The sequence below is a fragment of the Amblyraja radiata genome, chromosome 21, assembly GCF_010909765.2.
Source record: "Amblyraja radiata isolate CabotCenter1 chromosome 21, sAmbRad1.1.pri, whole genome shotgun sequence".
Lineage (NCBI taxonomy): Eukaryota > Metazoa > Chordata > Chondrichthyes > Rajiformes > Rajidae > Amblyraja > Amblyraja radiata.
The window spans coordinates 32,210,771-32,228,667 of record NC_045976.1 but is presented as its reverse complement, the minus strand read 5'-3'; the positions used below and the strand labels follow the sequence as shown (position 1 = coordinate 32,228,667).

General features: G+C 41.5%; 1 protein-coding gene across 10 annotated transcripts in view; it reads right to left on the bottom strand.

Moving 5' to 3' along the window:
* shank3 (SH3 and multiple ankyrin repeat domains 3) overlaps window positions 1–13,539 on the bottom strand; it is a 541,235-nt gene extending 527,696 nt beyond the window's left edge. For all 10 annotated transcript variants that reach the window (XR_004415240.1, XR_004415241.1, XM_033039988.1 and 7 more), the window contains exon 1: window positions 13,490–13,539. The gene's annotated coding sequence lies outside the window, so the exon portion shown is untranslated. The remainder of the gene's footprint in view (window positions 1–13,489) is intronic.
* Window positions 13,540–17,897: the final 4,358 nt, after the last annotated feature.

The window sequence follows — 17,897 nt, the reverse complement described above, 5'->3', positions numbered from 1 at the left end:
TTCTGGGAAACATAAATATAATTTCCTTGCTTTCATATTAATGTCCTTCTTGGTAAATATTGGGAGACAAAGATGGTCTTCGTTACCTACTTTTACATTTTTATAATTTACTGCATTCCACCCTCAGACTACTCCATGGCATCCCACCATTCTGGGTGTTCATTTCACTGATTTTTATCCCACAAATGTTTCAATTGCACATTATACTTCACTAATATCTTTGTCATCTCGCCAATCAATTTAATCTAAAAGTAATATTTTCCAATGTTTTCAGAAATAATTTCATGCTTACAATATGTTAAAATACGTCTGTTTTTTTACTTACTTCCTCACGGTGACACAAACGCAGGACATTGGGTCCAGACTCCATGACAGCTCTGAACGTAAATGTTCTTGTGTTCTCAATCCACTGTCTACCGCAATCCCTCTGCCTATAAATTAACAATCCCCCCCCCCCCCTTTCACATTCCATTTCAATGCCAGTACTAATCACATCTTCCTAAGTTAATAATCCTGCAAAATCGAAGAAGAAACATATTCTGTGATTTAGCATTGATGTGGACGATGATGCAATGGATATTTTGTTCCAGTTATTTGCTACCCTGCAATTATTCCAGTACTCTATGAATCATTTTCTGATTTCTGTTCCGGTACTCCAAAGAAATCCAGATAACACTCGGCTTCAGGTAAATGAGGAAACAAAATGGAGTTTGGATTTGGCGTCTTATTGAAAAAGAACATGGGCTGGCTTGATGGAAGCTTTGTAGATTCTGAAAGGAACCGATTACTTTCTGAAGGGCAGGTGAGTCTTACTTTGTTCCACATCAATTTTGGACCACCACTCATCTCATACCTCTCAAGTCCCTCAGCACCCATAGCCTTTTGGGAATACAAATTCCTTCCCCCATTTCCCTTGATGTGATAAACTATTTCCTCATTTCACTTCTGAAAGCCCTAACTCTAATAAAAAAGATTTATTTACTGGAAGGGATGCATTGAAAAGACCAAACCCGATTCCTGAATCTATTATTGGCAGAAAAGTTCTTGGGTAGATATCAAGAACCATTACTCATTTATTTACCATCTCCTCCCACTCACCCTAATCCACTGAAGCTGACTATGGCATTACTGGTACAGCTACAGCCTCACAACTTCAGCAACGCATGTTCATTCCTGACCTCCAGTGGAGTTTCCATGTTCCCCATGGGTTTCCTCTCAGTATTTTGGTTTCTTCTCACATCTCAAAAATATGCAGGCCAGTAGGTTAATTATGCACAAGTGCGTGTGAGTGGCAGAGTCTGGGAGAGGAAAGAGTTTGTGGGATATGGAGAGAATAAAATGGGATTAGTGTAAATGACTACTTGATGGTCAGATTTAGTGGACTAAGGAGCTTGTTTCCGTGCTATATGTGCCTTTGACATTATGACAGTACAATGCTACAACTGCTAAGCTCAGCCAGTGCATCTCACATTAGACAATAGACAATAGGTGCAGGAGAGTAGGCCATTCGGCCCTTCGAGCCAGCACCCCACTCACTATGATCATGGCTGATCATCCACAATCAGTACCCCGTACCTGCCTTCTCCCCATAACCCTTCACTCCACTCTCTTTAAGAGATCTATCTAACTCTCTCTTGAAAGCCTCCAGAGAATAGGCCTCCACTGCCTTCTGAGGCAGACAATTCCACAGTTTCACAACTCTCTGTGTGAAAAAGTTTTTCCTCATCTCCGTTCTAAATGGCTTACCCCTTATTCTGTGGACCCTGGTTCTGGACTCTCCCAACATCGGGAACATGTTTCCTGCCTCTAGCGTGTCCAAACCCCTAATAGTCTTATGTTTCAATAAGATTCCCTCTCATCCTTCTAAATTCCAGAATATACAAGCCCAGCCGCTCCATTCTATCAACATATGACAGTTCCGCCATCCCGGGAATTAACCACGTGAACCTACCCTGCACTCCCTCAATAGCAAGAATGTCCTTCCTCAAATTAGGGGACAAAAACTGCACACAATACTCACTAGGTCTCACTAGGGCCCTGTACAACTGCAGAAGGACCTCTTTGTTCCTATACTCAACTCCTCTTGTTATGAAGGCCAAAGTGTCATTTGCTTTCTTCACTGCCTGCTGTACCTGCATGCTTACTTTCAGTGACTGATGAACAAGGACCCCCCAGATCTTGCTGTAGTTCCCCTTTTCCCAACTTGACACCATTCAGATAAGAACCTTCTACAGGGGCACAATCGAAAGCATAATGACCTACGGCATCACTTCCTGGTTCGGGAGCTGCAAGGCTTACAAACAATATCAACTCAACAGGATAGTGAAGACCGCCAGCAGGATCATTGGTGCCCCACTCCCTTTCCTGTTGGAGATATACAAGAAGCGGAGCATCAGTAGAGCCATCTCCATCATCCAGGACCCCTACCACCCATCACACCACATCTTCTCTATTCTGCCATCTGGGAAGAGGTACAGGAGCATCAGCTGCAAAACCAGCAGGATGCTCCACAGCTTCTTCCCACAGGCAATAAGACTGATTAACGGACTTTGTCCCCTCCCCAAATATCGCTAACCAACACATTCAACCTCGTCCATACTTTGACAGTTAGGCACCTGTCAAAGTAAAGCCACTGTAAAGCCACTGCCGGTCAGAATGTCTGTTTTTATTCTATTGTAAATTTTAGGCCTACTTTCTGTTTTTAGGCATGGTAATTTTAATTTGTTTTTAAAGCTCTATGTATTTATCCTTTTTTATTAACTACACTGAATGGAAACTGATCGAGCAACGTTTTTTCATTTCCTCTGTGTATGCAAATACTCAGTGAAAATGATATTAAAGAAATACTGAATACTGAATAATCTGCCTTCCTGTTTTTTGCCACCAAAGTGGATAACTTCACATTTATCCACATTAAACTGTATCTGCCATGCATCTGCCCACTCACCAACCTGTCCAAGTCACCCTGCATCCTCATAGCATCCTCCTCATAGTTCACCCTGCCACCCAGCTTTGTGTCATCTGCAAATTTGCTAATGTTACTTTTAATCCCTTCATCTAAATCATTAATGTCAATTGTAAATAGTTGCGGTCCCAGCACCGAGCCTTGCGGTACCCCACAAGTCACTGCCTGCCATTCTGAAAGGGACTCGTTAATCCCTACCATTCTTTCCTGTCTGCCAACCAATTTTCTATCCATGTCAGCACCCTACCCCCAATACCATGTGCTCTAATTTTGCCCACTAATCTCCTATCTGGGACGTTATCAAATGCTTTCTGAAAGTTCAGGTGCTCCACATCCACTGACTCTCCCTTGTCCATTTTCCTGGTTACATCCTCAAAAAATTCCAGAAGATTAGTCAAGCATAATTTCCCCTTCGTAAATCCATGCTGACTCGGACCGATCCTGCTACTGCTATCCAAATGTGCCGCTATTTCATCTTTTATAATTAACTCCAGCATCTTCCCCACCACCGATGTCAGGCTAACCTAATCTATAATTCCCTATTTTCTCTCTCCCGCCTATCTTAAAAAGTGGGATAACATTTGCTACCCTCCAATCCACAGGAACTGATCCTGAATCTATAGAACATTGAAAAATGATCACCAATGCGTCCACGATTTCTAGAGCCACTTCCTTAAGTACCCTGGGATGCAGACTATCAGGCCCTGGGGATTTATCAGCTTTCAGTCCCATCAGTCTGCCCAACACCATTTCCTGCCTAATGTGAATTTCCTTCAGTTCCTCCGTCACCCTAGATCCTCTGGCCACTAGTACATCTGGCAGATTGTTTGTGTCTTCACAGGCCAATGATAAAATCAAAGGCAAATGATAAAAATGTAGTATTATATACATTTGAGATACATTGGCGATCATTGTGAAGGCAACAATTAAATTTGACAGACGACAAGAATCTGCTTCTTGAGATTGGCCGTTGTGCAAAGTCTAATCTAATAGCTCAGTTGCAGTTCCCTTAACAATCTAATTCACTCAGTTTGAAATTGTTTCCCATATGCTGTAGTGTGTTGATCTTGTTGGATCAGCGGTACTGATAGCAAACTTAATAGGACTCAATTAATAGCAGTTGGTTCCTGGGTTTATTTCATCAGATATTTGACTTAATAATGCCCAATTAGCATCTAAAAAGAGTGCGGACATTACCATCCCTTGTTAATTAGGCATTCGTTTCAAATGCCGCCTTGTTAAAGCTTCAGCACTGCTCAGTCCGTCTTTACTGCTTGTTTCACGTGAATGGGGCAATGTCAGTTGCAGCATTATAAATCTCAATTAACTGTAAAATGAGTGAGAGAGATTGGGCAATGGATTACACGCACACATACACAGCACATGCACTTAAGAAACAGGCGATGCATATACAAACTCAGGAACAGCGCAGAACTTTCTTCATACAAACAGATGTTTTCATGCATTCGTGGATGAAGATCACAACTTATAAGATTCATCATGTGCTAGGATCAGGACAATATACCCCTTATATACTTTATACCCCAACTCATTCCCACTTCTGTGGACGAAATGTTTAAGAAAGAACTGCAAATGCTGGAAAAATCGAAGGTAGACAAAAAATGCTGGAGAAATTCAGCGGGTGAGGCAGCATCTATGGAGAGAAGGAATTGGCGATGTTTCGGGTCGAGACCCTTCTTCAGACTGATGTCGGGGAGGGGCGGGAAAAAGAAAGGAAGTAGGCAGAGACAGTAGGACTTGAGGGAGAACTGGGACGGTGGAGGGGAAGGAGGGAGAAAGCAAGGGCTGTCTAAAATTAGAGAAGTCAATGTTCATACCGCTGGGGTGTAAATTAACCAAGCGAGGTACTGTTCCTCCAATTTGCGCTGGGCCTCACTCTGGCAATGGAGGAGGCCCAGGTCATAGGTCAGATTGGGAATGAAAGGGGGAGTTGAAGTGCTGAGCCACCTGCGGGCAGTCAGGTTGGTTAAGACGGACTAAGCAGAGAAGTTCAGTGAAGCGATCGCCGAGCCTGCGCTTTGTCTCGACGATGTCGAGAGGTTAATACCTGGAACAGTGAGCGAATGCAGTAGATGAGGTTGGAGGAGGTGCAGGTGAACCTCTGCTTCACCTGGAAAGACTGAATGGTTTCTTGGATGGAGTCGAGGGGGGGAGGTAAAGGGACAAGTGTTGCATTTCCTGTGGTTGCAGGGGAAAGTACCTGGGGAGGGGGTGGGAAGGGACCAGGGAGTTATGGAGGGAATGGTCTGCGGAAACCAGAAAGGGGAGGAGATGGGAAAATGAGGCCTGTAGTGGGATCCCGTTTGACCCAACTTCTGTGGAATTCATTGTCATAGATGACTGTGGAGGCCAAGACAATAGATATTTTTAAGGCAGTGATTGACAGATTCTTGATTAGCAATGGTGTCATGGGTTATAGGGAGAAGGCTGAAGAATGTGGTTGGGAGGGAATGATAGATCAACCATGATTGAATGGCAGAGTAGTGTTTGGCCGAATGGCCTAATTCTGCTCCTGAAAATGTTGAACTCTCCCCACCCCCTTCCCTCTCCTGTGCCCCATCTGACCTATGTACTTCTCCCCTCCACACACCGCCCCTTCACCCCGCTAATGTCTCAACTACCATTTTTTATACGCATGAAGGCAAGCCATATTCCTTCTTCACCACCCTATCCACCCGTGTTGTCACATTCAAGGAATTAGAGACTTGAATAACAAGGTCCCTTTATTCATCAACATTCATTTGTGACTAATCTTTTCCTGTACATATCCTACCCCCATTTGCAAAAGGCAACACTTTGCACTTGTGGAGATTAACTTCCAAGCTATCTCTGATCTGTCCCAGCGTTTACAAATATACATAAATCCTCTCTCCCCAGTAATTAAGATTAAGATGGATGGCATAGTGGCGCAGCAGTAGAGTTGTTGTTTCACAGTGCTATAGTCCAGGGCTCAATCCTGACTACAAGTGCCAGTGACCGTGTGTGTTTTCTCCGGGTGTTCCGGTTTCCCCCCACATTCCAAAGATGTGCAGGTTTTTGTAGGTTAATTGACTTCTATTAATTGTCTCAAGTGTGTCGGATGCAAAATGTAGAGATGATGAACACTTTTTCACCCAGAAAGTTGTGAATTTGTGGAGGTATCTGCCTCAGAAGGCAGTGGAGGCCGATTCACTGGATGCATTCAAAAGAGTGTTCGATAGAGCTCTTAGGGCTGTGGAATCAAGGGATATGGGGAGAAGGCAGGAACGGGTACTGATTGTGGATGATCAGCCATGATCACATTGAATGGCTGTGCTGGCTCGAAGGGCCGAATGGCCTACTCCTGCATCTATTTTCTATGTATCCATGGATCTAATAAAGTAGGATAACATAGAACTAATGTACGGGTGATTGATGGTCGGCATGGACTTGATGGGCTAAAGCGTCTCTTTCCAAGCTATATTTCCAAAAACTAAAAAATTCCCCATCACTGACGCAGGGCTCCCTGGGTTGTAGTTACCCGTATTATTCCGAAGGGTGGCGCCATCAGCGATGGCAACCTCTCCAACAGTCTTTTTGTCTTTTTGTTATTTTTACTGTGTTTTAAAATTATGTGTTAGTGTTCTCTGGTTTGCTTCATGTGGGGGGTGGGGGAGGGAGTCGGGGGAAACATTTTTCAATCTCCTGCATTGCCGGAGATGCGATTGTTTCCAGATCGTATCTCCGGTTGCTCTGCGGCCTAACATCATGTTTTACTTGTGCAGAACAGTGATGGAAGTCTGACTCTTGCCTAGTTTCTCTGTGTTTTTCTCTATATATATGCATAACAGCATGAATTATAATCTGATTTCCATACATGAATATACTAAGGTCATTCATGTGCTTAACCTGTTGTTCAGAGCCTGGCTCTACTGTGGAATGTAATTCGGAATGTAATTAAGCCTAACCTTATTCATACCTAATCCAATTTAAAGCATAAATGTTGCATTCAAGTGTAAGTTAAAAGACTCACAATTTCTCACTCTCAACTCTCACCCAATGTTGGCAGCCCTGCTTTTATGTTGAGAACTGTTACAGTCAGTGAGTACTTGGCATAGGCTAGCTAAGTATCAATAGTTCTGATGGTAATGACGAGACTTGTTGAAGCTGTGAGCTGTTATGCCAAAAACTGTTGGTAATTGATGCTCCAAAGGGAACCTTTGAGATTTCAACATCATCACAACAACAGTGCCAGCCAAAGCAAGGGTACCTGAGTTTTGTGCAAATTTCTAATAGTTAACATATAAGACTGATCACAATGAAACCCATCCTCAATCCCAGAATCAATGTCAACTTTGATTAAACGGTAATGGTGAAAGAACTCAACCAGTCAAGCTGTGGAAAGAGAAAACAATTTTGGGTCAATGATCCTTACTGATTGACCTTAAAGAATGACTGGTGATCTTTCCACAGATGCTGTTTGACTTGCTGAGGTCTGACAACATTTTTATTTTTGTTTCAGATTCTAGCTCCTGACGTTTTCAATTCAATTTGACCTCTAAATCAGAAGGTAGAAGACTCAAGTTCCATTCTGGAAAACAATAATCTAGATTGACAATTTAAATTAATGCTGAGGGTGAGCTGCACTGACAGAAATGCCACCTTCCAGATGTGCTGCTTCTTATCTTTTCTGCAGATTATTAAATATTTAATATTAAGGAGTCCAAATGCTCTTTTTGAAAGTATTAATCACAGTGCAAATAATTCCTGCTGTCATTTGTGTTCTTAAGTCATTCTACTTCAATTGACATCCTACGAAACAAAGGTCTATGGTGGATAAATCCTCTACTGCTTGAACTTGTGACCACCAATCTCCAACAGTCTTTATCATGATAAATTAGATTTGCTGTTTTACTGGCATACATTGTTACCTTGGATGCAAAATTCTGTCAGAAAAATATATTTGTACATATCCACCTATCCTTTTAAGGCCATAAGGGTCCAAATGACGTGACAAAGCATTTTCCAAAAGATATTTAGATGCTGGCTCCTGTCATGAAATGTGGCAACTGGAATATGTCAGTGAAGAATGATATATCGGTGTCACAACACTTCTGCTTCTATGACTGGTTCAATTAACAGGCAATAATGCCCAGCACAATCAGGAGACTTTGCAAGACAACAGCGTTTCTCCTTTATAATTCTGAAGAAGAGTATCTTCCACTCTGTATTTTCCTTATTGCATTCATAAGCCAGAGAAGAAAATCCTTGAACTAGTCTTCCCATTATTTGGCCCTTTGTTTGATCATTTCTGTTGATATTTATAACCTTTCCCAGGAAAAGGCGCCCAGGTGTCTACGACTTGAAACCCCCAGAATTACAATGGTTAACTGCAATAAGACTAAAAGCTTGAAGCATTTGCCAGTCTTAACCTCCTTGTCATTTATCTGTGCTTGCACATTTTGTGTTGTGATTGGTCCTAACTCCATTTTTCCAATGACTCATCTTTAGTTACAAAACAAATATCCAGTAACTCAAAATGTAACTCAAAATGTCCCGCTGAGGACTCCAGCATTTTGTGTCTACCTACAGTAACTCAAAATGGTCATTTTGCTATGCAGTAAAGAAATCTCACAAAAAGGACTCCACAGAAAGTGAATCATATCAATGGGAAGTTTTACCCAATGATATATAGATGTGTAGCAAACTGCCAAAAATGGGGGGAAAAAACAAGGTAAAGACATCAAATGACTTGATACAAAGGCTTTTCTCCTGTTTTGGGGAACTTACAATGTAAAAGTTATTAAGACTAGTTCAAGGATTTTCTTCTCTGGCTTATGAATTCAATAAGGAAAATACAGAGTGGAAGATACTCTTCTTCAGAATTATAAAGGAGAAACGCTGTTGTCTTGCAAAGTCTCCTGATTGTGCTAGGCATTATTGCCTGTTAATTGAACCAGTCATAGAAGCAGAAGTGTTGTGACACCGATATATCATTCTTCACTGACATATTCCAGTTGCCACATTTCATGACAGGAGCCAGCATCTAAATATCTTTTGGAAAATGCTTTGTCACGTCATTTGGACCCTTATGGCCTTAAAAGGATAGGCTATTAAACCTGGCTCGGACAAAACTCTGATTATTACCAACCACTTTCTGTTATTTGCACTATCAGTTTATTTATTCATGTGTGTATATATTTATATCATGGTATATGGACACACTTATCTGTTTTGTAGTAAATGCCTACTATTTTCTGTGTGCTTAAGCAAAGCAAGAATTTCATTGTCCTATACAGGGACACATGACAATAAACTCACTTGAACTTAAAAGTTGCCAAATGTGATTACACACATGGTAATTATTCCATTTAAAATTAATTGATTGTCTCTCAAATATTTCTGTGGTGTGGACTGACAATTGCAAGTCCAATGGCACCAAGCTGTACAATCATAGTGATGAATGTAAGGATGCATAACATTTAAGCTCTATGTCACATGGTCATCTTCCCTTCAATAAACTCAAAACAAATCATGTACCGCACATTTCACAGAGATTCCCATGTCCCCTAATATGTTTTGTGTAAATAAAATTACTAATATCAATCTTTAATACACGTAATGATGGAGCAAAGATAAACCTCTTGCTTGGGAAAGTTCAGAACCTTTTGATTGAAAATTCTCTCCAGATGTGTTATTTTATGAGATTAAGATTCACTGTATTTTTGTTAAGACTCACCGTATTTTAAACCTTGGTAGTAGGAGAAAACATCCTTCTCACAATCATGTTAGAAAATACAGCAGAGCAATTTTTAACAGAGCGCAAAATAAATCTACCTCCCACTTGTGAATATTTCACAACTGATCAATCACTCGAGATAGTCCACATGCAAGTGAATGTTTCTTCTGGTAATGGCAAAATACAGTAATTCATGGAAGAGTAGCGACCCCAACACTGACCTATGCAGAATACCGCTAGTTACTGGAAGTCAACTATTAAAAGCCTCCTTTATTTCCACTCTTTGCCTTCTGCCATTCAGCCAACCTTCTATCCATGTTAGTATCTTCCCACTAATATCATGGGCTTTCATCTTCTTTAACAGCCTCAGGTCCGGCACATTATCAAAGGCCTTCTTATTGCATTCATAAGCCAGAGAAGAAAATCCTTGAACTAGTCTTCCCATTATTTGGCCCTTTGTTTGATCATTTCTGTTGATATTTATAACCTTTCCCAGGAAAAGGCGCCCAGGTGTCTACGACTTGAAACCCCCAGAATTACAATGGTTAACTGCAATAAGACTAAAAGCTTGAAGCATTTGCCAGTCTTAACCTCCTTGTCATTGTCAACAAAATAGAGAGAGTACAGAGGAGATTTACTAGAATGTTGCCTGGGTTTCAGCAACTAAGTTACAGTGAAAGGTTGAACAAGTTAGGGCTTTATTCTTTGGAGCGCAGAAGGTTAAGGGGAGACTTGATAGAGGTTTTTAAAATGATGAGAGGGATAGACAGAGTTGACGTGGAAAAGCTTTTCCCACTGAGAGTAGGGAAGATTCAAACAAGGGGACATGACTTGAGAATTAAGGGACTGAAGTTTAGGGGTAACATGAGGGGGAACTTCTTTACTCAGAGAGTGGTAGCTGTGTGGAATGAGCTTCCAGTGAAGGTGGTGGAGGCAGGTTCATTTTTATAATTTAAAAATAAATTGGATAGTTATATGGATGGGAAAGGAATGGAGGGTTATGGTCTGAGCGCAGGTATATGGGACTAGGGGAGATTATGTGTTCGGCACGGACTAGAAGGGTCGAGATGGCCTGTTTCCGTGCTGTAATTGTTGTTGTTGTTGTTCTGAAAATCCAGGTAGACAACATCCATTGACTCTCCTTCGTCTTTACTGCAATTTACTTCGACAAAGAATTCCAACAGATTTGGCGGACAAGATCTCCCCTTCATAAAACCGTTGACTTTGACCTGTTTTATCACGTGCTTCGAAGTACTTGGAAATCTCATCATTAACAATAGACTATGGAAACATGGAAAAATATGTGCAGGAGTAGGCCATTCGGCCCTTCGAGCCAGCACCACCATTCAATATGATCATGGCTGAGCATCTAAAATCAGTACCCCGTTCCTGCTTTTTCCTCCATATCCCTTAATTCCTTTAGCCCAAAGAGCTAAGTCTAACTCTCTCTTGAATGCACTCCACCACCTCTGTAGACGGAACAAGAATAGAGTTCTTCTGGCCCTTAGTTTTCACCCCACCAAACATATTTCTCCCACAGTTCCGTCACCTTCAACGTGATCCCACCACCAGTTCAGTCACATATTTCCATCCTCACCCCTTTCCTCCTTCATCAACTCCTTGGTTCACCAATCACTTCCAACCAATGCACCCCATCCCAGGTACTGGTCCCAACAACTACAGGATATGGAACACTTGGCCTCTTACCTCTTCTCTTACATCAATCCAGGGACCCCAGCAAACCTTTCAGATAAGAAAGAGGTTCTTGTGCACCTTCTCTAACCTTATCTAGTGCATTTGATGTTCCCAACATGGCATCCTTTACATCAGCAAGACCAAAGTGTAGAAGGGTCTCGACCCAAAACGTCACCCATTCCTTCTCTCCAGAGATGCTGCCTGTCCCGCTGAGTTTCTCCAGAATTTTGTGTCTATCCCAAGTATAAACTAGTAGACTGTTTTGCCGAACACATGCATTAGGTCTGCCAAAGCCCGCTGGATCTACCAGTTTCTCCTTATTTTAACCTTCCCATCCCCATACTGACGTTTCTGTCCTAGGCCTCCTCCATTGCCTGAATGAGGCCGCACACAAACTGGTAAAACAGCACCTCATATTCCGCTTGGGTGACTTACAACATCATGGTATGAACATGGAATTCTCCAATTTTACGTGACTAACCTTCAAATACCTCCCCCCGCCCACCCCCCACTCTTTTCTCCATGCCCCACCTTGATGCATGCCCATTTCTCTCTTTCCTCTTCCCCATGTCCTCTTCCACCTCTAAGAAAGGCCCCAACCTGAAACGTTACATATGCATGTTCTCCAGAGATGCCTGACCCGCTGAACTACTCCCGCATATTGTGTCTTTTTTCTTCTCCCCCGAATTTCTACGTTCTTTAAGACCTGATGTTGCTGCTGAAAACGCATATCCTAATTTTAATGAATGGAGCAAATTAGTCCATTGAGATGCCAGCATTAACTTTAGGTCATATCCTTGATTCCAAGTAAGTGGTGGGATTTTCTGTCCTTCTGCTTGAGATGTTCTGATGGACTCCTTATGGAATCAAATGTACAACCTTCCCTGTTATTGGGCTGGGAATTCTCTCCATGAGCATGATAAGCCACGTTCAAATAAATGAGATCGCCTCCCAGGAGAAAGTAATTAGTTATTACCCATTTTATCTATTTGTTAATTAATGATTAAATTGACTTTCAAGGTATAGATTTTTTAACTACACTGCAGTGCTATGATTGCATTGGGCTTCATGTGGGAGAGTTCCTAGAATGCACTTGGTCACACTGAACTGCTGGCAACCAGACACCCAGTTAAAGACAACATGAAACAACCAGTGTTGCACAGGGGCAGCTGCCCAGCTATTTTGAGCAACAATACATCTGTTGCATTATGTTTCTGTGCTCTCAATTCGACCACAATTTTATCGTAAATGAATTTAACATTTTAAACATATCACTATTTTCACCCTTAACTCTCAAGTATTCACAGGAACACACAGCAGATTAATGCACCTTACCTTCACAATTTAAATAACATATTCATAATTTAACATTTAAAACTCCAATGTTGTTCTTGTGAATCAATGCTGGATGCTCTCCAAGGACAATATATTTTTAATGGTGTGTGGTACCCAAACTGAAAGCCATATCCGAGATGGATTTTGACCAAGGCTCTGCAGAAAAGCTTCTTGCACTCTGTGTGCAGTCCTCTTACGATAAAGGACAAAATCCTATTTTGCCTTTTCTAAACATTCACAAAACAAGTCTCAGCATAGTACAGCTAAGTCAAAGGTTAATTGGAACTCATCAGCTGATCTGCAACCAAGTCATAAACTGGCACAGATGAAAAATACACTTTCTGACAATCCTCAATTTTTTTCTCATCAAAGCATTTGTTGCCCTGATTTGCTAGTGTTAATATCGATTTATTTCCTCTCCTTTATTTAATAGTACTGTTTTTGTCCACTTTGCAGATTTGTCATTGTTCTGGGGCCCTTGTATCTTAAAACAACATCTGGGATAGAATCATAGAGTCATGCAGCATGGATACAGGCCCCTCAGCCCAACTGGCCCATGCTGACCAAGATGCCCCATCTAGATGTACCACCAAGATGTACCACTTGCCCACCTTAGGAACATATCCCTCTAAGCATGTCCTAGATGTAATCAAACTGACCAGGTGAGAAGCAGGCCAAACACCGTCACACAGGTAATTTCATTCTTTGACTTGCATTACCAGCAACTTTGGGCTCAGGTTCAACAACACTAACAAATTCATTTATTTTGTTCTTACCTCAGAGCAGCAAGCGACAAGTTAAACTGGTGTTTTTGGTCTGTTGTCCCTTAGCCTAGAAATTAAGAGATAATTTAGAAATGGGATCATGCATCAAATCAATATCATGGGATTATAAACTTATTTTTTCTTAATACTTTAGAAGAACCTGACTTGTGAAGTCTTGTAATGGTCTTCTCTGGGACTGAAACTCCCTGGACATTGGAGCAATGCAAAAAATGTCAACAATGAGTTGCAAATGACCAATAAAACTGATGTCTCATGGATACTTATGCTGACATACAGACATTTACTCCATCCACACTCCACATTCTCCTGCACCATCACCATCCCCAATCAACCCTACAAATAGATTTGATATTCCTTTGCAAAATCAGTATGCTGTATTGATTTTAGTCCTTCATCGTCATTTAAACTAAAACAGTGCAGAATATGAAGAAACCCCTGACATGGGAGGATGAGGGACAAGCCTTTCATGAACCCAGAATTTCATCAGGCTGGAAGAGGCAATCTGCTTTCTCCTTGGCAGGAGGCCACAGAGGTGCAAAGGAAGTATCATGAAGAGTGGTTAAATGAAATAGGTCACAAATATCCATTAACATTGGTTCATTGTGATGGTTATATCCCCTTTGAAATGATCAATCGTGGATATTTTCATCACAATGTATGCTGTTGTATTGCTATAATGCTTTTTAGGAGCAGCTTCAGAGTCTTCCATTTTGTCTCCCCAAAAGATATGAGAAGATATCTTCTCTTTTCTCCAAATCAGTGCAGCATAAATCAGTGTAGAAGGAACAGAAGCAACTTGGAGAGATCATGGTACAGGGGGGGAGCATGGAGAGAGATGATGATGAGGCAGAAAGTTGAGGTGGACAACAGTGACAATATAAGTGTATTATTGCACCCCTTGGTATAATCTTAAAGACAAGCATAATTTGGAATGAGCAAAATAAATTAGAGGTGCACGGTCCAGAATGAGGTTAGGGAATCTGTTGTGGTAGCTTACCATAGAGGGGAGAAGACCAAACATACATCTGCATGATCAGGAACCTTTCTTGATGGAGATGGCTAGCACATTGTCAGGCCTTCAAGAACAAATGCAAGAAATGAGAAGCACAGAGAAGCATTAAGTGTCTCTGATCAGATGGTAATTTAGCAACTTGCCACATGACTTTCCCTCTCGGGGTCATGGGTACTTTTTGTTTCTGCCATGTTGGAATCAATTAAAGCCCATACAAAGCACTGTATGCCATCTGGGGCAGCTGGGTGTCTTCTGCTTGTTTTGCTTATGAGTGGGATCTCTCTGCTGATGGAGGGCAGCACTCTGATGACTCCATTTTTATAAAACTGCCAGCTGCTCTCAGACAACATCCCTTTGATCCTGGAGAACTGCGAACTGGTCAGCACTTACATTGTTGCATCCACTGAGAACAGCCATCTCCCCCTGAATGGCATCCTACTGCGCAGTGAAACCACCCTGTGGAAATGCTGGGTTCACGAGAGCAGTCAAACATGTCACACAAGGTCACTGCAACATGGTTATCTGCCACTTTGTCAAATGGGAAAGTCACAAGCATTTTTTTACATTTTAGAGTCAATTGTAATAATTTTTAATTGATGTAATTTTTGATTCTGCACTGTGTTAAAGAAATCTCAAGACTCTGGAAACATTCAAATAACACTGCTGCTGCTCATAATCGTTCTCAGCTGCATTATCACCTAAGGCACATGACATCCTTCAATTGATACAGATAAATCATAACTAGGAGTAGCACTTTTTAATTTGAATTGAATTGAATTTATTTGTCTTGCAGTCATAAATATAATAAAAATGACAAAAACACACCATAAACACAAATTTAACATCCACCACAGTGAGTTCGCCAGGCAACTCCTCACTGTGATGGAAGGCAAAAGTCTTAAGTCTTTGTCTGTTCCCTCCTTGTTCTCCCTCTGCGCCGAGGCGATCCAGGCTTCGGATGTTGTGACCCCGCCGGGCGATGGTAAGTAATGTCAGTCCCGCGGCTGAATCCAAGCGCCGCGAACGGGCCGGTTCAAACTCCGCAGCCCGGGGTGGTCGAAGCTGCCGAAGCTTCCACATTATAGTCTGAATTTAAATTCCTCACTGCCATGATGAAATACCTGCAGCATTATTTCGGGACTCGGGGTTACCTGCCAGATAACCTAATTGCTGTGCTATCACCTGACCATGCATTATTTTTGACTGGATTGGCTAAAATGCTGAATAACCACCATCGATTTTGAATGACAGACCAACTTGTTCATCACTATTTACACCTGCAGAGTAGAACTATTCAGAGGGAAAAAGTGTGCAGAAAATACTGACATATTGTAATTAGCCATTTAAGTAATTAGATCAGCAGTTCATTCATTGATGTGTTATAATCAGCACAGATGGATCTGCACAACAGATGTGAGGGACTGATTGTGTCATCAAATCTATGTCCCTGCCTTTTTGCTGGTGCACAATATGAATGGTGAAGACTGAAGTGTGGGCGCTTGTTTTGCACAGGATACTATGATCTTGAAGGCTCCTTATGAGAAGCAGTTTTTTCAAAAAGGATTGAGAAAAGTGTTAGAGCATTAACAAAGTTTTTCTTTACACTATACATATAGTATATTCTGTACCCAATGGATGACGATCATGACTTGTATTGTATTCTATTCTGACACAGACATAAGATGGAGATGTTAGATTTCTGTGGGTTTTATATTGTTGAAAGCTTATTTGAGGTCAAATAAGGTTATGGATAAATGTTAATGCTGCTCCCTTTATTTTCATGAAGTTGGCATGCAGTGATGATTGCTTTCAATGTGCCGCGAGGTGACTAGAATTCACACCGTAGTTTGGGGAGCAGCTTGTTGGCACCGCTGGATTACTTTTCTTATGACGGGTAACAGGAAACCACTCAATAATTACTGCAATCGGATTATGGGCCTGTCCCACTTAGGCAACTTTTTGGGCGACTACAGGCGACTGCCGCAAAATTTTCAACATGTGGAGAATTTTTTGGTGAAAGTGGCGACAATTTTTGCTGTCGTAGGTTGTCGCCAGGTGTCGTAGGTGAATTCCATTAAAACTAGTCCCTGGCAGTTGCCTAAAGAGTCGTCTAAGTGGGACAGACTTATTAGTCTCCTCACTTGAGGATGGTCACCTAGGGATTATCCAACGTTCCTTCACAAATACTCCTCGCCCAGACATAGGAGATAAGGTTACGAATTTGTAACTTAAGTTACTTTCAGCTAGGCGTTGAAATTTCGGCAGGACTGCCACCTGGTCATGGGGTCTTGTTAATTTTCAGTTACTCGCCCAAGCTACACTGATAGCAGCTGCCAAACCCATGCTCTCTACCATCATCTGGATAAGGGAAACAGGTGCAAGGGATCTCCACCCCCTTCAAGATGCACACCATTCCTCATAGGAAATATATAATTGGTCCTTCATTGCTAGGTCTACATCCTAGAGCTCCCTACCCAATTGCACAGTGGGAATACCTTTACCAGGGTGACAACAGAGTTCACAGCTTATGCTTTCTCAAGAGCACTTAGGAATGGGCAAAAAAATGGGCTGATCATGCTAACTATGCTGTAAAGGTTATCTTTGTGTAAAGATGCAAATTATTCAGTGTTATGCCACCCAGTTCTGTTACTGTGGATATGTAGTGGCTATAACAAATCATTTATTCAGTATTTGTTTCATGTTTGTTTAAATTAAGCATCAAAAAGATTTAAAAATAGTCGAACTGTCTGAATCCCTGCGGCACCTTTGAACAGAATACTGTAATTGGTAAGGGCTGAACATGGAAAACATTCCAACTGAAAGAACGCAGTGCAAGAGATTCAGCTTAAAATCTGGATGGTTAAATACTCAAAATATAATCCTTTAAATTATTTTGTTGTATTGGTTCATTTTGTACAACTCTGCTTTCTCGAAGAACTTGGTGGAGATATTAGCAACCAAACAGATGCTGCTCCCACTTAATCATCATAACTGCCTGAAAAGTATATCCTACTGTAACATGTAAACAAGGTTTCCACGATACTTTCAATAAAATTAGAGGGGATGTAGCTCAGAGAACTTTCTAATCCAAATAATACAGAAGTTACTTGCTTAGTTTTTCATCTTCAGGACATGAGCCCAATTATTTAAATCTCTTCCTACACCCATTGTCTTCACATTCTATCCAAATATGGTCGGCCCATCCATTTACATCACCTTCAACAGCTCATATACACCATCTACACCCATTTAATCTGTTTCTATGGTCCGTAGTTCAGAAAACTATGGTCTAGCATAGCGCAGAAAAGGAAAAAGTTAGCATTGTAGTCAAGGGCCTGTCCCACTATGGCGACCTTATTTGCGAGTTTAGGAGAGTTTGCGCTCGCC